We start from the raw sequence: 21,933 nt of genomic DNA on the forward strand, positions 1-21,933 counted from the left end.
TGCTTTTCCTGCCCTTCCAAATAGGCCCACTAAATACCTAGCTCAAGGTGCTGTCTGCCAAAACCAAACTCCCTCTGACATCTACCCTCATCCAGAGCACATAGCTTCTGTTCTGCAGACAGGTGCCAGGGTTTTGTCAGTGCTGGTACACAAATGCTTGGGTCTCCCCAGAAGAAAATGAGCTCAGGAAAGCAAAAACCAGGCTCATTCATCTTATATCCACCACATTTAGCTAATTCTTGACACACTGTAGCATCCCATAACCTGGCCTATGTTACAGAGATTTATATTTTCTGAAAATTTTCTTATTAAGAGCAAATGATATAAATCCATGATACCTAATCTAGTAAAATAATTATATGTGTTAAAGGAAAAGAATGAAATGATGTAACTATCAAAGTTATCATATTTATTGAACAGAGAAAAATAGACAACAGGTTCTAACTTATACATTAACTCTTCTTTTTTAAAAATCCACTTTAAGAACACTCCATGAGGAAATCCGTGTTTAGAAAGCAATTATTTGAGACAGAAATTTATATAACAAGAGGTATCACTACAATTTTTTTTTTAACAGCAAAATCCCTAGTTAGATTAATTTTCTTTTCCAGTTTTTAAATGCTTTTATTCTCCAGTTAGGTTAAAATTTTTCTTATGCTTTCTCACAGATCTATGTGTATTATTATGAATGCATCTGAATCCACAAATGGCATAAACTTTTATATATATAGACACCTTTAAATTCTCCTAATATTTGACTGGATAGAACGCTGCATTAGTTCTTCAGCTCCTCGCTTCTGAGTCTGTGCCCCACAGAAAAACAACATGGACCTCACTCAGTGCTTGACAGATCCGCCATACCAGGCCCACGCCAGGCCTCCTGAATCTTCCAACTAGACATTTCAACATGATCCCCAGGTGATTCATAAGTAAAATATGTCGAAATCCACAGCTTTCATCCATCAACCTTTCCTTCTCTGTGGTTAGAATGTGTCACTTCAAAATGAAATAACTAAATATCTATAGCATTAAACATATAGTACAATTTTACCATGTATTTTATATTACTTAGAATTTTTTCAGAGTACTTTTAGAGACACATGATTTTTTTTTCTTGATTCTTTCATTATCTGCTTTAACAATACCACAGAATAGTTTTTCTCCAATTGACTGATGACCCAGAATTATGTAGTTCGTGAAAGCTGGTACTGAAGCCTACGGCAGCTAATTCCTAAATTCAGAAATCCGAAGACTTTACTGTGACCTCAGAGCATAATAGTCAGGGGAAAGAGGGATATAACTTCTAATAGAAAAGGTTTAAAACCTTTTAAAAACCTTATAAAACCTTCTAAAACAAAAGTTTTACTTTTATTCCTCGTTATAAAAGGAATAAAAGTAACAGGAAATACATGGGAAAAGGTGAGTACCTGGTGCCCCAGGAGAAATTAATGTCTGATAAGTTAAATATCTGATAAACCTTATATGAATCTGAACTGACATATGAACCATATATATGAATCTGAACTGAACCAGAAATAAGCTCCTGGGACAACAATTCAATCACAAACACTAAAAACTAAAGACTAACACCGAGGTTATGTTTAGAAGCTATTGCTTTCAACTAGACAAAGGATAGTCCAATGATTTTTTAAAATTTAAAATGACAAACACTTCACATTCAATGACATACTTGAAATCACCTGCATATTTCCTTGATTAATAAAGAAAACTCCCTTCCCTGAAAACCAGTGTTAACACAACACACAGTAACAAAACTTTGGACCCTTGCCATGTCTTAATAAACAACTTCCCTGAACCAAAAAAACAAAAGTAGTATCAGGATATATAACTCAGGCTGGTATGCAAATTAAATACTAATTAAAGCATTTGAATATCAGAACAAATATAGCAAAAATTGTTAACGTCAATTAGCATTTTGTTGATTAGTCATTACCATAAAACAAAGAGGAAATATAACCATGTTTCTTTAATCAGGTCATAATTAGAGTAAATTAACACAAAATGCAAAGAATCATAGCACAGTCCACATAACAGTATTTCAGTAGACACAATAAAGAGAGATTGAGCTCACCTACAATCAGTGCGTGAAAAATCCTGTACATTAAAGAACCCATGGTGTCAAAAGTGCACATTTTAAAACATAATGAAAAAAGGAAGCTTAGCTCCCCTAACCTCTGAAGGAAGGAGGTCTCCAAGATGGTGACACTGGAGACGTTCTCTTCTTTCCTCTCCCCTTCTTCCTTCGGTAGTCTCACCCTTCAGTGTGGATAGCTCCCATGCCGAACACTGTGGAGATCGACTCCACATTTCTAAGCACACCTTCCTCCAGGTGTCATGCTGGAAACTGAAGCAACCATCCAAACCCAAACATCATTTCTGTCTTCTAATTTCCCTATTGCTGTTAATGTCCTAAGCCTCCTCCCAATTAAACAGGCAAGTGGAGTTCTCTTCAATACTTTCTATTCTCATGGCCAACATCTTCATGCAGGCTTGGGCAAGGTCTCACGTAGGCTATGTTAACAGCATCCTCTTTGGTTCTCCATTCATTTTAACATGGCTGCCCAGGGGCCAAGGGCTCCTGCAGTACCATGACCCTCATTCGCCTCCCTCTCCTCTCCTCTGCACGCTGCTGTTCCCCAATGCTCCTTCTTGTACCCGACATACCTTCTTTGTCCGACCCCTACACCTCTGCTTAGTCTAGTTTCTCAGCCTGTGATGCCTTCCTAAACTCAGCCTTTGAAGGGTCTTACCTATAGGTAGTTGAATGGTGGCCTCTTAAAATTCGCCCAAAGACTAATATCTGAGCCAAAACTTGTGACCAGTATAATTAACTGTAAGATCTTGAGGAATTTTCCTGAATTACTCATGCAATCCTATAAAAATCTCAACTGTCCTTATAAAAGAAGCCAAGAGGTAGTGGACACATAGGAGAAGGCAGGGTGGCCAGGCAGGCAGAACTTGGAGTGATGTGTGCAAAGCCAAGGACAGCAAACAGCCAAAAGAAGGCAAGGAACAGATTCTCCCTGAGAGCCTCCTCTGGGTGTACCACCCTGCTGACATCTCACTGTTGGGCTTCTGGCTTGCAGAACTGTGAAAGAAACCATTACTGCTGCTTTAGTCAAGAAGGATGTAGAAACTTGACACAATAGCCTTAGAAAATATACTACCTTTACTGTCTGGTTCAAATATAATTTTCTATTCCATAAAAGGATTCATGACTCTCTGGGGTTGGTTCAGTTCAGTTGAGTTGCTCAGTCGTGTCTGACTCTTTGTGACCCCGTGGACTGCAGCACACAAGGCTTTCCTGTGCTTCACTGTCTCCCAGAACTTGCTCAAACTCATGTCCATCGTGTTGGTGATGCCATCCAACCATCTCATTCTCTGTCATCCCCTTCTCCTCCTTCCTTCAATCTTTCCCAGGATCAGGACCTTTTCCAAAGAGTCAGTTCTTCACATTAGATGACCAAAGTATTGGAGCTTCAGCATCAGTCCTTCCAATGGATATTCAGGACTGATCTCCTTTAGGATTGACTGGTTTGATCTCCTTACGGTCCAAGGGACTCTCAAAAGTCTTCTCCAACACTATAGTTCAAAATCCTCAATTTTTTGGCACTCAGATTTAATGGTTCAGCTCTCACATGACTACTGGAAAAACCATAGCTTTGACTAGACAGACCTTTGTCAGTAAAGTAATGTCTCTGCTTTTTAATATGCTGTCTATGTTGGCCATAGCTTTTCTTCCAAGGAGCAAGCATCTTTTAATTTCATGACTGCAGTCACCATCTGCAGTGATTTTGGAACCCAAGAAAATAAATTCTGTCACTTTTTCCATTGTTTCCCCATCTATTTGCCATGAAATGATGGGACCAGATGCCACGATCTTTGCTTTTTGAATGTTGAGTTTTAAGCCATCTTTGCATGGAATGTTCCCTTGGTATCTCTAATTTTCTTAAAGAGATCTCTAGTCTTTCCCATTCTATTGTTTTCCTCTATTTAATTGCATTGATCACTTAGGAAGGGTTACATATCTCTCCTTGCTATTCTCTGGAACTCCACACTCAGATGGGTATGTCTTTCCTTTCCTCCTCTGTCTTTCAGTTTTCTTATGTTCTCAGTTATGAGGCCTCAGTGTGAGGCCTCCTCAGACAGTCATTTTGTCCTTTGTATTTCTTTTTCTTGGGGATGATTTTGATCACCATCTCCTGTACAATGTAATGAACCTCTGACCATAGTTCTTCAGGTACTCTGTCAATCAGATCTAATCCCTTTTATCTATTTGTCACTTTTTCACCATTTTCAATTCCATAAAAGGATTCCTGATTCTGTGTGGTTGATAACTATCTCTAATTAGAACTGTTACAGCATCATGTTTTAACATTGTCACATTAATGATACCACATATATTTAGGTCATGCATGAGAATATTTATGATATACAAAATATATAATGCATTTGAACAGATAAATAAATGTACATGTGCATGCATACCTGTGTATATATTAAACATATATTAAAATGCTATCATAGCATTGGGTATATATATATATGTATGAATATATATATAATATATACATAGTATATAAGTGCATAGTTGACCTAATAGATTGTTTAAAAGTCTACCTTATCTACTTAACACAGTGCCTTACTAAAAACAGATGTTCAGGAAATATTTGTCAAATTAATCAAGTTTTCAAATCTCCTGTGAGTTCTCTTATCACCAAATCTCTACAAATTTTGATGCAATTAAATGAGAGTTTGAGATATGATTTACTATGCTTTAGAAAAATCTAAGGCCTAAGATTTCTTTCAGTTGGTAAAGAATCTGCCTGCAATGCAGGAGACCCCAGTTTGATTCCTGGGTCGGGAAGATCTGCTGGAGAATCAATAGGCTACCCAGTCCAGTGTTCTTGGGCTTTTCTGGTGGCTCAGCTGGTAAAGAATCCACCTGCAATGTGGGAGACCTGGGTTCAATTCCTGGGTTACAAAGATCCCCTGGAGATGGGAAAGGCTACCCACTCCAGTATTCTGGCCTGGAGAATTCCATGGACTGAGTCCATAGGGTTGCACAACTGAGTGACTTTCACTTTCACTTTCTTTCCAAGAGATTGACAACAATAACTAATGATAAAATAGAATAATCATAGCAACATACTATAATAAAGATTACGTGAATGTGGTCTCTATCTTGATATCTTACTGTACACATAGAATGTTTTTTTCCATTTTAGCTAAGCACTTACCATGTTCTGTGGCCTTAATATTCACAGCTTGAGATACAACAGTAAAGCCAGCAAAATTTCACTTTCCTTCTTCACAAGTTCATAGACAAGTCATGTCCTTACCATAGATCTTAGAAACTTTAGCATATGATTTGATTTTTTTTTCCTTAAGTTGAGAAATTTCACCTTTTCCCTTACAGGAAGTACTTTAAGGCTGCTCTGGCATATCTGAATTGCCAGCATCACTATGCTTGGGCTTTGGGGCCATTGTTGAGTAAAATAAGGGTGACTTGAACACAGCACTGTGATATCTCAAGATAACCTATGACGGCTATGGAGTGACTAACGGGCAGGGCATATTGGACAAAAAGATGATTCACTTTGTCAACGGGCTCCAGGGGGACAGTGTGAAATTTCATCATGCTACTCAAAATGCACACAATTTAAAACATGTGGGTTTTATTTTTGGAATTTTCCATTTAATAATATGTTCTCACTGCAGTTGACTGTGTGCAACTGAAACCATGGAAAGAAAAATAATAGATAAGGGGTACTACTGTACAACAGACCTGTGATGTGTGTGTGTATATATGTGTGTGTATATATATATACATGTGTGTGTGTGTATGTGTGTAAGCAGAAATGCATAGAAGGTAAGCAATACAAAAGAACTGCAATAACTTCTCTTTAGTCTGCCAGACTGTTTTAAATTAAGACTAGACCATGTGGCTAAGCCAGTTCTTGTGGTAACAGTCCCTTTTAATGAATGGTATTAATTTGCTCATCTGGTAGAAGATATTTTTACATTTCTTCAGAGCAAACCTCAAATGACAAGATATGTACCTTAACACCAGGGAATCACCCAGATTTTGTCAAGCCTGATACTTATACAATTTGGGATGCTCTCTTTAAGAAAAGTAATAATTTATGTTATAAATATAAAATCAGGCACAGGGCCTTGGAAGGGATCTAGTAAGGGAAGGACTTTGAAGTTTAAGCTTTATTAGCTTCACCGTCAGCCCACCACTGCTCCCACAGACATCATGCTCTTGCTTCAAGACTGAGCTGCATCTGAACAGCACTCCGCTGATGTCCATTCAATCATTCAGCAAGTACTTCCTGAGGATTTCCTACGTAACTGGTATAATTCCAGGAGCCAGCGATACGGTAGGGAATAAAAGATAAAGTATCTATCCTAACAGAGATTAGGTTCTTGGGAGAAGGCAGAACATACACAAGTGAAATGAATGAAACAATTTCAGGTAGAGGTAAGTGAGCAGGATAAACACCGAGCACCAGAGCATACTAAAACAAGTCACTGGGTCTGATTCATGTCAATGTATGGCAAAAACCACTACAGTATTGTAAAGCAATTAGCCTCCAACTAATAAAAATAAATGGAAAAAAATAATAAAGTACATACACACACACACACACACACACACACACACAAAACAAGTCATTGTCTTCAAAACCACTTCTTCACTAAAGACAAAAAGAGCCTTATGAATGAAAGGTTTTCCATAAAAACATAGTTGTGCTGTGTCCTCACACAAAGGGTTGCTGAAGAGATCCTGAGCTCCTGTAGCAGTGCCTTTCTCAGCCTTCCTTGGCCTTCCCAGTCTTGGGTGTTTGTTCTGAAAACAAGGCATGCCGTGCTGAAGACTTCCTGGGATGAGACGTCAACATGGGAAACTCAGGTTGAGATTCCCAGTAAAAGAGATTTTACAGCAAAAAGAGTTTTACATAACAACATTACTTATAAGCTTCTCACAAGAACACAATTCAATGATATGTTTCTAAATATGTGAGGGAAAAACAAGGTGGGAGGGGGGATCGGGATGGGGAATACATGTAACTCCATGGCTGATTCATGTCAATGTATGACAAAACCCACTGAAATGTTGTGAAGTAATTAGCCTCCAACCAATAAAAAGAAGAAAAAAAAAGACACCTTTACAAGTCTCTCAGTAGAACACTTTTCCTGCCCAAATTACAAACAGATTAAAAGGTCATACCAACCAACTGCCAAGCAAAAGACAGGTAAAAATACATCACTTAGTAAAAGTAGAAATGATTTTTGTTTCTGTAACAACTTCTATTAATCACCTTTCACTTCTGGGCCACGAAGTAAACAAATTATAGATGTGAGATTTTAAAATACAAAACAATTGTTTCATAACATTTAATATTCCCTAAAATAGCATACACCAAATGTATGTATGCTGTCTAAAGCCTCTAAAGCCAAGGAGATATCAGTAATTTAATAAAAATCTGAACCAAATATATAATAGGTTAACCTCCTCCTACACACATAGCAGTATTTTTTTTTCCCACAAATCTTTCACTGATCAGCTGCAAAGAGTTCTTTTTCTTTTAATGGTCAGTGATAAAAGAGAATGGTGTCATTACCTAAGTCACATTAAGCTGTAAATGAAAGAGACAACCAGTGCTGGTTAAACATAGCTTTTTCTTTTTTTATCCATGACAGAGAAATAAAGAGCCAGCTGCTATTTTCAAAAGAAGCTTCTCAAAAATCAGAAAAATTTGCACCTGCATATAAACTGAGTAACCTGGTTGACTGCAAGTTTATGAGATAACTGCAATTTTTTTTAAAGAGATTACATGAAAACAACCAGGAACATCAACTATAACAATGTTGATATAATAAGAAAACAAAATATAAACCACATAAAACTTGCCTACGCTAGGTTATTAATCCCCCTAAAAACTGACATAGTCGAGTTAAACATGCTGCAACAGAGAAAGGGAGATACAGTTTTCAGAAACTCAATATTTTTAAGTTAAAAAAATAATAACTTGTGTTGGTCTAAATAAGTGATCATAAGATAACTGTGCTGTTCAAATCAGTAATGCCTAGCATCATGTGGTTACTATTTGAAATACACTAGTCTGAAATGTGATGTGTTATATGTATATATAAAATGCATACTATATTTGAAGGTTCAATATGATAAGGATATAAAAAGAAATCAGTATTTTTAAAATATTTATTAAACATTGAAATAACAATATTTGGATACAGACTGGATTGAATAAAATATATTATTCAAATTAACTTCTGCTTTTTGGTTTCTTCTGTGGTTACTAATTTTTAAAATAACATTCATTTGCATTATATTTCTACTCAACAGTGATGCCCTACACTGGTAAGAGTTGGGTTCAATTTGAGTTAAGGGAACTGGGCTCAGGTATTCAACTGGAATTCTCTGATTCTGTCCTAAGCTCCAAATTTCTAATAAACCTAATATTTGCCAATATGTCTTCTAGAAAGATCTATGTCCCATCACCTAACATATAATATTGTGACTGTGCTAACACATATAGTATTATTATCAGCATACTATCTATACCAATAAGTACTCTGTGGATGGTAGCTCCTGCTGCTAAGTCACTTCAGTCGTGTCCAACCCTGTGTGACCCCATAGATGGCAGCCCACCAGGCTCCCCCACCCCTGGGATTCTCAAGGCAAGAACACTGGAGTGGGTTGCCATTTCCTTCTCCGATGTGTGAAAGTGAAAAGTGAAAGTGAAGTCGTTCAGTCGTGTACGACTGGTAGTGACCCCATGGACTGCAGCCTACCAGGCTCCTCCGTCCATGGGATTCTCCAGGCAAGAGCACTGGAGTGGGGTGCCACTGCCTTCCCCAGTGGATGGTAGCTACTATCACATAATTAACAGCTAATTAACAAAGTAATTATTATCACATCACTTTCAACACTGTTCCCCAGTACAGAAAGTTACACGACAGTCTCACAACAAAAGTCTGTGGCAAAAGCAAATGAGTAAACTGAGTCAAAAATGCATGAATGACATGTTTGGGTAAAGGGAAATATTTAAGAATCAATGAAAATCTGATAAAATAGGATCATTGCATTTTCCCATCATGTCAGGACTTAATCTTTTCTGAAAAACAGGTAAGAATTGGAACCAGAATTTCCTAAATAGTCTGATACAGAACTAGAGTAGAAGTACAGCTTGTCTTACTAGAGAATTCAAAGGGCAGGGATCTAAATTCATCATTTGTCTATACAGCTATAATGGTCAATGAAATTTCATAAACAGAAAACTGGACTCAAGAAATAGGCAGTTCAACCATTCATCTTTAAACTCAAACTTAGTTTCCTGCGATTGCTGTAACAAATTTCCACAGATTTGCTGGCTTAAAACATAGACAGTTATTCTGTTAGAGTCTGGAAGTCAGAAGTGTGAGGTCAATTCAGAGTCAAAATCAAGGTGCTGGCAAGGTCTTGCTCCTTCTGACGCTTTAGGGGGAAACTCTTCCTTGCATTTTCCAGCCTCTGGTGACTATTGGCAGTCCTTGGCTTGTGGCCACATCACTGAAATCTCTGTTTCTGTGGTCACACTGCTCCCTCCTTTGCCTGTGTCCCTACATCTCCCCTGTAAGGACATTTGTGATTGCATCACAGCCCAGCCAGATAATTCAGGATAATCTCACCATTCAAAATCCAAAGTAAAATCACATTTGCAAAGTTTTTGTCACATACCGTAGCACTTAGACGCACTAGAATTAGGACCTGAGGATCATCATTCAGTCTCATACAGACTTCAATATATAGTTTTCCAATATGCTCTAAAGTATTCACTAAAAACAGTCATTTTTGTATGCCACTTTGCAATTTTGGGGCTTCTGTGGAAGCTTAGTGGTAAAGAATCTGCCTGCCAATGCAGGAGACACAGGTTCAATCTCTAGGTCAGGAAAATCCCCTGAAGAAGGAAACTGCAACCCCTCCAGTATTCTTGCCTGGAAAATCCCATGGACAAAGGAGCTTTACAGTCCATAGGATTGTAAAAGAGTAGGACGCAATTTAGTGACTAAACAACAACAGAAACAACATTTTTAGCAATTTTTATTAAAGCTGGATTAACTGTACCATTTCCTTAATGTAGCAATAATGTGACTATATGCAGCTGAGTACTGTTCTATATCTAGGCAGAGAGCTGCAGGTTTCATGTTCCTACACTTCTACATGCTCACCACTCTGCCCTGGTCTCCTTAGGATTTCAGAAACTGCAGCATTTAGAGATGACTTCTCACTTCTGATATCATAATATTTTTTGTCCCACAGAGTAAGTTATTTTTGATAAACCCATTCATCTGACAAGTAGTGAGGAGTCCACTGCAAGTCTAGAGTTGTCAACAAGCTGGCCATGTGCTCCAGGGAAATTTGTCAACCAATGGCTGTGCACATGCAACTCTTATTCAGAAAATGGTTTTCAACTGATGTTTCTAAATTGGACTTTCAAGAATTTTATACATGCACACAAACTAGACGAGTAAGGGTTGCTGTTGTTCAGTCAACTAAGTCATGTCCAATTCTTTGCGACCCCATGGACTGTACCCAGCCAGTCTCCTCTGTCCATGGGATTTTCCAGGTAAGAATACTGGAGTGGGTTGCCATTTCCTTCTCCAGGGGATCTTCCCAGACCGGAGATCAAACCCACATCTCCTGCACTGGCAGGCAGATTCTTTCCCACAGAGCCACCAGTGAAAAGGATACAAAAAAGCACTAAAATAGTCACATATTTTCAACATATTCTATTTTTACTTAAAATTTATTGAGCTCATATGGACTGTAATAGCTATACATTAATGACAGATTACCAAGATTTGTAATTTGCTGTCTTCAATGTATTTGGAAATTATAAAATTTCCTTAGTTGAGCTGACATGCCCAACCAAGAAAGGGGGTTAAAAAAAAAAAAAAAAAGATGCACAAAGCAGTCCTTTTTCTGCTGCCATCCAGTGGTCAAATAATCATAGTGCATATCACATGTTAAAAGTTAAGTTGGTGCTGTTTTCCTTTTCATTACTTCACTCTGTATGACAGACTCTAGGTCCACTCGCATCTCTACAAATGACCAAATTTCATTCCTTTTTATGGCTGAGCAATACTCCACTGTATATAAGAACCACATCTTCTTTACCATTCACCTGTCACTGGACATTTAGATTGTCTCTGTGTGCTGGCCATTGCAAGTGAGAAAGAGAAAAACAAATGTCGTATATTAACGCATGTATGTAGACTCTAGAAAAATGATGCAGATGAACCTGTTTGCAGGGCAGGAAAAGAGATGCAGCTGTACAGAATGGACATGTGGACATGGGGGTGGGTAGGAGAGGGCGGGATGAACTGGGAAATTAGGATTGACATTTATACACCATAAGACAGATAGATAGTGGGAACCTGCTGCAAAGTACTGGCAGCTTAGCTGGGTGCTGGGTTGAGCAGCAGGTCCAAAAGGGAGGGGACATATGTATACATTGTATAGCTGATTTGCTTCACTATAAAGCAGAAATTAATGCAACTTTGTAAAGCAACTATACTCTGATTTAAAAAAAAAAATTTAAGTCATACTGGGTTGGCAAGTAACCCTGTATATTTGCTTTTATGGTTCAAAAATATTTAGCCTAACATCTAAAATGAAGAACACATGACTCCTAGTCCTACAATTAAAATTACTTTTCTGCTCAAATCCTTGATATAATAATAGTAATATTAATAATCAATAAAGGATTTGTCTTTCGGTCTTCACACAGTACTATGCTCAGCAGCAGCCTAATCAATATCTTTTTTTTTTTTCTGAATTAAATATTAGATGACCAAGAGTCACAGTGTGGTCAACAGGACAGAGTCTTAAAAAATACGTCACATGAGGGCAGCACACAGATGGCCCCGTCTTCCTTTGCTCTGTCCATTCCCATGCATATTTTATCTCATCAACTAAAGTATATGTTTTAGCAGAGTAGAGAGTGTGCCTTAGGTTTAACTGTTTCCGCCTCAGTGGTTAATCCAGAGATTTGCATGTAGTCAGTGTTCAATAAATATTTGTTGAACAAATAAGTAGTGTTTATGTTCCTGCAGTTGAGTTTGGTGAAAAGTAGTAAAGAATTGAATCAAAACAATATGAAATCACAGTGGCTGTTCCCAGAGTATTCAAATAACTCCAAATAGGCTGCCCTTTAAATTACAAATAGGTCTCATACCATCCTCTTGTGTGTGTGTGTGTGTGTGTGTGTGTGTTTTAATTAGCAACTGTCTAAAAACATCCTTTAATTCCATATTCCAACTTCATCTATGGACTTTTTGTTTTCATAGGAAATGTGTACTTTTTAAAAATTCTACTCAATAGCAACTCTCTTGTTAAATCCTCAGTAAAACAGTGCGAACATGCTCTCTATAGATAAATCTTTAAACAGAATGGAGATGCATTACTTTTTCCACAGCTTTCCATAGTCAATCATCCTGACTGAACCTCAAGACTTGTTTCATGACCTTAATTTACTTCTATCCTTTCTTTTGAACTTTTATTAAGTACTGGGAAATTCTTGTAGAAGTGCTCAAATACTAATTTTGGAAAGGAAAGGCATACAAAAAAGGATTGATTTTGGTCAGAGTATGCGAGAGGCTTTTTGGTAGGGGAAGGCAGGCTTGGAGTGCAGGGAAAACAGTTGAAGACCCTCCACATTTCATTGATATTAGTCCAAAAGTAATCCCTAATGTCACATTTATGTCTAAGGCAGCAGTCTAAAAGAATATGTAATATTGAGATTTTTCCATTAAGTCATTTGGAAATGACCATTTCTTCACACCAAACCACTGTCTATAATGGCTATGAAAGTATTTTGTCATGTTATAACACTCTGGGACTATCATGTACTATTATTAACTAGTTAGTGTTAGTCGCTTAGTCTGTCCAACTCTTTGAAACTCCATGGATTGTAGCCCGCCCGGCTTCTCTGTCCTTGGAATTCTCCAGGCAAGAGTACCAGAGTGGGTTGCCATTTCCTCCTCCATGGGATCTTCCCAACCCAGGGATCGAATCCAGGTCTCCTGAATTGCAGGTGGATCCTTTCCCACTGAGTCACCAGGGAAGTCTGAATTATGATGATGATGATGATGATGATATACCCACAATCATGAATACCACTCACTTTGAAAACATGATAGTACACAGCTGATTACTTCATGTTCACTGTGAATGCATTTCATGCAAATATGTGCTTCTCTTTTATCTCATTCCTCTAGATTTCATCTACATGAATACTACACAAGTTCCTAAAGCTTAAAGTGTCCACAAAATAATTTTATATTTCCATGACCTTCCCTCATCTGTTTTTCCTCTTCCAGTCCTCATCCTGTTCAAAAATACAAACAGCCATCCAGACAATTAACAGAAACTTTACAGAATTTAAACATCCTTGCTCCCATTCATTTACAATCTGATAGGGCTCACATGGCCTAAAGATCTGTCGTAAAAAGAAGACAGTGATTTGCTGGTTTACTGACTCTTCAAACCTTGTTGAGAAGTCCTGCATATCAAGCAATGGAATACACAGTGAGGACGCACAGCTTCATTAATTGCAGTGAGTGTGTTTACATCAGCAGATGGCAGATAGGGAAATAAACAGGTACCACAGAAATGTGGGGAAAATAAAGCAGTAGCCAGTTCTACCTGGAGACGAGATGAGAAGTCAGGAAACGGTATGAAGGGTGTACAGTTCCTGTCTAAAACGGGATGCCTGGCTAGCACAATCACTCAACAGTTCATTCAAAAACAATCATGATGCGTCTGGAAGAGAAACGACAAAAGGATTAATACTGCTAAGGAATTCACTATTGGATGTATGGCCCAATATTTTAAACAACTAATCCTTTTATTCTGAGGCCTACTGAATTGGAGCATTTACTTTAGGTGCCAGTGGGATCACCCATTTACTAACCTCAAGAAGCAAAGCAAAAAGACAGATTAAGAGCTCAGAAAAGGGGCAGAAACAGTAGAAATAGACTTCCAGGTCATTCACACATAAGTAGCAACTGACACTTTGGACAAAAACTAAGATCCTCTAGAGACTAACAGTGAGAAAAATGAAGGTCAGAGCCTTGAAAATATACCAGTATTTAAAGGGCAGACAGGAAGATGAAGACCCAGCCAAGAAGACAAAAAAACACAAATAGGTAAAGAGCACTCAGGGATATGAGGGAAAGTATCTATGTGGTTATTCAATGTCATATTTCTATAGTTAGAAGCATTTTGCTTTTTAAGATATTATGTTTATCACATGTATATGTGCATGTGTGTGTGTGTTTTAGTCACTCAGTCATGTCCAACTCTTTACGATCCCATGGACTGTAGCTCGCCAGGCTCCTCTGTCCATGGGATTCTCCAGGCAAGAGTACTGGAGTGGGTTGCCATTTCCTTCTCCAGTATATGTGCATATCTACCTCCAGAAAACTGCAACTGTAGAGCTAGATAGATTTTACCATGAAGTTATTTTTTAATTTCAAATGTTCTTTTTTGTATTAATAAGATCCCTATCTTAGTCTAAGATTGTTTCCACTTCTTTCACTGTTCATAATAGTTACAGTGACAAAACATAAGATACACTTTTAAAATCTTCTCTAATCTTGCTTCTCCAAAGAATCTAAAATAAGTACTGTGTTAAGTTTGGCTGTATTTCTATCACTATTTCAAACTTACATTTAGAAGTAGTTAAGGCAAAGGGGGTTAGTGTGAAACCAAAGGAAGAAATCATTTCTAGAAGAGACCTGCCAATCACAGAGGAGACTATAGATCATAGTGACCTCAGCCGGAGGGGTAGGGATGGCTTCAAATTGCAGTGAGTAAGGGAGACATGAAGCAGAGACAATGAGGCATGGTGAGACTGAGGAAGTTTATATGGTGATGAAATGGGGAAAAAAAAGCTTTTTATATAAAAAATATTAAAACAGCTTTTATATGCTGTGGGAGAATGCAAAGACACTTAAACATATGTGTTGGCTAACAGGAAGGAGCCAGTAAGAAGAGAAAGTTTAAATACAGAAGAGCAGCAAATTCTGAGTTTAGGGCATGGGTTTGAAGGAATCAGAAGGAGGCAGAAGGCCGCAGAGGACAAGAGCACAACACCCTCAAGAACAACTCGACAGAGTGTGACTTATAAGAGCATTGCTGCCTCCCTGACCCCAACTGGGTATCAGCACTAATCCCAGTTTCACACTGCTGTTGCTTAGCAACTACACCATTTGCTGAAGCATCAGCTGTGTTCAACAGAATCAGTAAGAAGATAAAGATATAGACATATCTCTATCTATCTAGAATAACCTGAAGTTAATTCAAGTTATTCCAATCCATAGTAATACAGCTGTTTTTATTTTCCAGCCAAAGAGCTAAATTCTGTTTCTACAGGATTCATTTTTTCATTCATCTCATTCGTTATTTCAACCTAAGAGGCATGTAGATTCTCTAATTCAGCAAACTATAGCCTGAAGGCTCACTGCCTGTTCTTGCATTTAAAGTTTTACTGGAACACAGCCACACACATTCATTTATGTTCCCTGGTGGCTCAGACAGTGAAAGCGTCGACCTACAATGGGGCAGACCCAGGTTCGATCCCTGGAGAAGGAAATGGCAACCCACTCCAGTAACCTTGCCTGGAAAATTCCATGGACAGAGGAGCCTGGTAGGCTACAGTCCATGGGGTCGCAAACAGTCAGAGACGGCTGAGCAACTTTGCTTTTGCTTTTATGGCTGCTCATAATGGCAGAGTTGTTGAGTAGTTGCAATAGAAACCTCATAACTTTAGGAAAGCCTAAAATATTTACTATCTGGCCCTTTGTAGAAAAGAATCAGCCAAACTCTGCTTCTAGTCCAACCCATAAACTGTTTTTTCCAAGTAAAATACGCAAGGAGATGTGCTTTCTGTGTCTTCATTCAAGTTATTAAGAATTCTGAATTTAAAAATTCCTGTTCCCCTTCCTCTTGTTTAACACAAGTCTATTAGTTATCACTAAAAGAATAAGAACAGTTCATTATTACCCAGACTACAATTGTTCTTTTTCACAACGCTGTCATAGTGAGTGCTGTCAATCTTCTGGATTAAATCCATATATACCTCAGCTAATGCCATGTCCAATTTATGATCCTGATAAACCTACCAAACAATCTAAATTTTCCTTTATGATTCAAAAACATTCTCTAAAAATCATCAGTCTTACTAGGCTGTAATATAGTATATCCCTGGTGACATACAGAGATAGGTTAAACACCATTTGGGCTGCTATAAAAGTTTTCTACAGACTGAGTGACTTAAAACTACAGAAATGTATTTCTTACAGTTTGAGAGGTTGGGAAGTCCGGCAGATTCCATGTCTTTTTGCTGCCTCCTCACGTGGCGTAAAGAGATAGGATGTGTCCAGGATCTCTTTTATAAGTGATCTTTTATAACTAATCTCATTCATGAGGACTCTGCTTTTGTGATGTGATCAAATCCCAAGGACTCCACCTCCTGCTATCATCACATTGGGGGTTGGGCTTTTAATATACAAATTTGGCAGGGACACATCCCTTCAGTCCATTCGAAGCTGGAACTACTCTCATCTGCCTCAGTTAGAAACCTAAGCCAGCTGTGCCTGCTCAGGTCTTATGAACGCTTTTCAAACCCTGAAAAAAAATAGGAGGCGGCAGGAAACTACTAGCTGTCCCTTCCCAATGCTAACAGCGTGAGCATATTGAGCCAGTCCTGTTTCCTCTCCTGAAGCCACACTCAGGCTGTGATGTGGACATGGAGGCCACATATGAAAGTGAGACAGAGCTGCCCAGAAGCAAAGGAAAGAGTATCTAAGTTTCTACCATGGAACTTTGTGAACTCATTTACACACGATGTGATACAGATATGGATTCCTTATTTTAATTTTTTTTTAATTGACAGATAACTGCTTTACAGAATTGTGTCAGTTTTGACCAAGCATCAACATGAATTTGGTTTTTCAGTGGATTTGTTGCACATTTATGAGTTCATTTGGTTTCATTTTACATAGCTGAAGCTGCTGAATAGTAAATTCTGTAAAAGCATGCTGTTGCTGTATTGCTTATTAAATGTCTCAGCAAAACGCTGAACTTATCAGTAGCGTCTCATACTGGGTCTGAAATGACTCGCTTAAAACGAATATGGCACATTCAACCCATTCTCAGAGCCCACACTTAGGCATTGTGTCACTGAGCTCCTTCAATCCAAAGGAGGCCTGCCAGATTTAAAAAATCAAGAGTCCTAATATACAAGGTTTCAAATCATGTTTGACTTGTATTTATAGGAAAAGCACTGCACCCAAAACTGACTGTCTTTACACTTTACAAAAAGTGTTCAAGTAAAAACTTCCAAACTTGGTAAAAGATCACTCTTCATAACGAAAGACAGTTCATGTGCTGTGACCTCCCTGTCTGCACATGGCGCAATCACAAAAAAACAGTATTAACCCATCAAAATTAAAGCGAATGTATGAATGTCAGCACATCTGGGTGAACAGCAAAGACATATTACTGTATGCATCATCAATGCTGGTAAGAAGTAAGGCACGCTTCGTTCTTGTTCTGAAAAATAAATTCCTGGAAGAAAGTATTTCTTCCCGCCGGTGCATTTGTGCACTTGAGTGTCTCACGGGCTTATTTCCTGCATTTGGTCCTGAAACACAGCACAGGGAGCCAGAATATTTCTGCTGCAGCATTTGTCTTGGATTCTTTCCTTTTACTATTATGTATCAACCCCTTGTAGCATTTTGTTGAAATGGTCCTTCATGTAAAAGTTACCTAAAATTTTCCCTTATAAAATTGCATAAATTCTGAAATGTAGAAGTTGGAAATAACTTAAAACGCTGTCAAACACTAACCAGGTCACTTTTGTGATTTACATTACCCTAATGAGACCTCAGATCCAGCTAATAAAATCTAACATCTAGTGTGCTTAGCTACTCAGGGGCTTCCAGGGTGATGAGACCGCAGTGATACTCAGGTTCTGGGAACTGTAAATTTAGAAACTTCAGACTAGGTTCCTATTTTAATATAAGCAGAATTTTACTAAAATGTTCAGCTAATGCCTTTTTACTTTAATCATATCACATCAGCAAAGAAAGCTCAAGAGTAAGTTCCAGAAGGAACATGATTGACACTGTGACTCAGCTGTCAAGGACACAGACACAAATGTCCACATGCTCCAGACCCTCAGAATGACGGGATTCTCTGAGACCACGTATACTCAGGAATCCCATGTCAGTGACTCTGGGAACACTGCTTCACTGTTTGACCGTATTGTACTAAGACAATAACATTTTGCTTTCATTTGCTAGAAGGGAAAAACCCTGTATTCCAAAATCACTGTCATTTAATGAATTAGTACAGCTGACAGCCTTACGGCATCTTTCACTTCACTATTTATCTATATATCTACATAAAGATATAGAGTGAAGATATAAATACAGAAGAATATCAGCTTTATCAGTAATCCAATTCTCAGCTTTCACTTTAAAAGTAACTTGGTTATATTCTCAGGCTTGTGCTCAATCTCCCACTCTTTCTACTCCATGGATGGTAGCCTGCCAGGCTCCTCTCTTCCTGGAATTTCCCAAACAAGAATACTAGAGTGGGTTACCATGGCCTCCTCCAGGAGATTTTCCCAACCCAAAGACTGAACCTTCATTTCTTGCTTCTCCTGCATGGGCATGTGGAGTTTTTACCCCATGCCACCTGGGAAGCCCAATTTGTTTATATTTCTCTGTTTTTTCACCTTTCCCTTAAGCTCTGGTCTTTGAATCAAAGTCAATGCGCTGTCATCAATGAGGAAAACAGAAACTGATGTTTAAAGAAACTGTTATTTAAGAAATAAGCTTGACTACTTAAAAACAAACAAAAAAAAATCTAAGACCGCAATTGCTAAAATTATAGGCCTCTCTCTAGATAATGATAATAGACAATACACAATTCAAGTCCTGGTGTATTAACCAAGCAGAACTATATTCAGAATCATTTGTCACCAACACCTGTACCTTCTGAAAGCAAAACAGGGTCAAGAAAATGAAGACTACATCTGTAATCTTAACTGCCTAAGCAGGAAGCTCTATCTAGTTAGATTTAAAAATAAGTAAGCAATACTGTCAGCTAATTGCTACCTTCACACTTCTTTGTTCACGCTCTGAGAAACACCAGTTGTGGCCAGTTATTCTAACAAAAGCACCGACTGCACAGACACTAAAATAAGAATATGCAGATGCTATTGCTAAAGGCAGATTTCCTCTGTGTCAAGAGGTGGATTAGGACTGGGTATCAAAAGTAAGTCATTTCGAGAAAAATAGCAAATATGATATAAAGAAGCATAGATATTCAATCAAGCACTGCCAACTATTACATTTTAATTTTTTCCAGCCATAGAACCTAGTTTCCTCCTGGGGACAGAGACCAAATTCAACCACCGGCCCCCTTGGGTTACCTTTAGTCATTTGGCAAGCGCTGGCAAGGGCTCTCCAGACATCCCTTTTAGAGCAAGGATATAGAGTGATAAAGAGTTCTGGGAGGCTAGGATACTTCAGCAGAGAGGCCTCTTCCAGTGAGTGGATGGAGATTATCACTTCACACTTTATCTCCAATTCATTTGTTAACTACTCCAGTTATCTGGAGCTCCTAGGTACAGGGAGATCAGAAAACAAGATTTTTGTATCAGGCTGGACAGGATCCGACACACCTCATGCCAAGGACTGGGGAGGCCTGTCCTCTGGGCTCTCTTCTTAGTCCCAACATTAGGTGGCAGCTGCCAGGGTCAGCAGGGACAAAACCATGGCACCCAAGCATAAAGACGGTTCCATTACTGGATGGTGGTTTCAAACCCCTATCAAGGGCCACATCCAATCTTTTGTTGTGATTTCCTACTTGTAATCTGAGGGTCAAATATTCTCAGGACCCTAAATTAATACTTGGAAACACTTATCTTCATCTTTCCCCTTATTGTTTCCTCTGTGTGTGTCCTCCCCAGACTCACACCCTGTTTGAATCGGATGAAGAATATTGTCCTCTGTAATGAGCCACTAGGGAACTTTGAGAGAGCAAGTTTAAAATGTCTCAGATCAGAACAAGGATTTAATTTATTAAGTTATTAATTTCTCTGGTCAGCTCAGCTGTTGCCTTTAAAATCTCTCAGATGATGTCTAGACTGTATCAAAACCCCTTCATTATTGCTCTCACCAAAATACTACGAAGTGTCTGTCTGTCAATCTTTTCTTCATTACTGCCCCTCCCCTCGTTAATGAGTCTTTTTAGACATGTTTCCACATATACTCTCTATGAATTGTTAATACTACAGATACACTGTATATCTGTTTATATGCACTGGCCCTTTGGAAGACCACAAACCGCTGTAATATATAAAACTTTTTTTCACCACCTAAGATCCAATTACATTCCCTTGGGGCAATATTATTATTATTTTTTTTTCTGAGAAGGTGTGTCTATAGCACTTATGATAAGCTGCCTTTTGAAAATTCCCCAATGTAAGAACCCATTATGTGTTCATTATTTTTACTCTGTATACAACATTTTACTTTTAATCCAACTATCTTTCCCCCTTTCCTAGTCTTCTTTATAAATGAGATTGACAGTGAGGAAAGTATTGAGCAGTCTGAACTAATCAAAATGTGTGTGTGTCTGTTGTAATTACACAACAGTTCTAATTCAAATATGAAGGAATAAATCCAGAGAAGTTTTCAAATTTTAATAACTTAAAGCATTAGCACTTTTCATATAGACTAGATAGATGTACAGAGTTTTAACAACAACAAAAACAAAGAGATATGAGCTGTGAGACTTGGTTTTAAAAGTCAGAATCTTGGGTTAATGGGCAGCGGTTACATATTTTTCATTTTCTGTCCTTGACTTCTTGTAACTGATACTTGGGAAGTTAAGGATTGCAAAATTATGGCTATGAAGTCATGCAAATTATAAATGGCATTTTACTCTATGCAGCTGAAAGGGCACATGAAGTGCAAACATTAACAAATCTAAAAACTCAATGAGTAGAAGAGTGTCCCTGGTGGAAACATTAATGAGTGAAACAAAACTATAAACATTTAGTCTTGAGCCTAAACCTTTTAAAATTTTTATTTAAAAAATGTGTTAAGATGAAGGCTATCAAAAATGCACTGCTAGCATATTTTACATAAAATACTATTATAAGGTAACTAAAATATTGGATGACCTTCTGTCTAAAGGTGACTCTATGGTTTCCCTATATCCCCTCCACTTCAGATGACTTCAACACACTGAAATCCACAGTCTCCTTGCCATCAGAAAATATAACAAAGTTTTTGTTTGCTTGTTTCAAAGCTCAGAAGCTTTTTAGTGATATCCAAACTAAGGACATGCCAAGAGAGAAACTGATAATAAGAAGGCTAATATGAATTTACCAGCAGTCAAATGCTGCCAGCTCAAAGAGTGAAACCTTTAAGAATAGCTTGGTGAGCTCCTCAGGGGATGTGTCAGAACTTTAAGCAGAAGGAAAGATATATCTGATGAAGGCATAACAAAAGAAAACAAAAAAACCCCTCTGGGTTAGTTCAGGTAGGTGGTGGAAGCAGCTGCAAATTATTGGCAACATAAGCTGTAGTTAAGAACTGAGGAATAGATTAACTTCAGATCTTGGTGGAGGCCCAGATAGCAAACAAACTCAATTAAAATCACTGGCCTCCAGTGGCCTAGGTGTCTTCCCTAAAAGGAAAACAAGCAAGCCTTTTTGGGACTTTGCTTAAGACTTGCCTGCTGAAGGAGATTTGCTTCTTGCAAACAGTTGGAAAGAACTCTGTGACAGAAAACTACCAGCAGGAGTCAGGTCGCCC

General features: G+C 38.2%; 1 protein-coding gene across 2 annotated transcripts in view; it reads right to left on the reverse strand.

The window, feature by feature from the left end:
* Nucleotides 1-21,933, reverse strand: part of PDGFD (platelet derived growth factor D) — a 263,650-nt gene that overhangs the window by 240,645 nt on the left and 1,072 nt on the right. The gene's annotated exons all lie outside the window — the stretch shown is intronic.

This window comes from Muntiacus reevesi, chromosome 9 (assembly GCF_963930625.1).
Source record: "Muntiacus reevesi chromosome 9, mMunRee1.1, whole genome shotgun sequence".
In the NCBI taxonomy this organism is placed as follows: domain Eukaryota; kingdom Metazoa; phylum Chordata; class Mammalia; order Artiodactyla; family Cervidae; genus Muntiacus; species Muntiacus reevesi.